Raw genomic sequence first — 404 nt, forward strand, 5'->3', positions numbered from 1 at the left:
CACAACATGAGGAACTGTATTTAAAGGGCCAGAAGGTTGAGAACCACTGTCTAAGGCAGTGATGGCGAACCTATGACACGCTTGTCAGAGGTGACACGCGAACTCATTTTTTTGGTTGATTTTTCTTTGTTAAATGGCATTTAAATATATAAAATAAATATCAAAAATATAAGTCTTTGTTTTACTATGGTTGCAAATATCAAAAAATTTCTATATGTGACACGGCACCAGAGTTAAGTTAGGGTTTTTCAAAATGCTGACACGCCGAGCTCAGAAGGTTCGCCATCACTGGTTTGCAAGTTACAGACAGTGCGCTCCCCTCATGGGGGTTAAGGTTTGTTTGGGGAACAAATAGTCCTTCAAGTGAAATAACAGGCTTATCCATTCTGTAAGGAAAAGTCCCG

At 39.6% G+C, this 404-nt stretch overlaps 1 protein-coding gene across 3 annotated transcripts in view; it reads left to right on the top strand.

The window, feature by feature from the left end:
- The window catches only part of NFRKB (nuclear factor related to kappaB binding protein), a 30,664-nt gene that overhangs the window by 15,869 nt on the left and 14,391 nt on the right, over positions 1-404 (top strand). The gene's annotated exons all lie outside the window — the stretch shown is intronic.

Source organism: Myotis brandtii, unplaced genomic scaffold (assembly GCF_000412655.1).
Source record: "Myotis brandtii unplaced genomic scaffold, ASM41265v1 scaffold170, whole genome shotgun sequence".
NCBI lineage: Eukaryota > Metazoa > Chordata > Mammalia > Chiroptera > Vespertilionidae > Myotis > Myotis brandtii.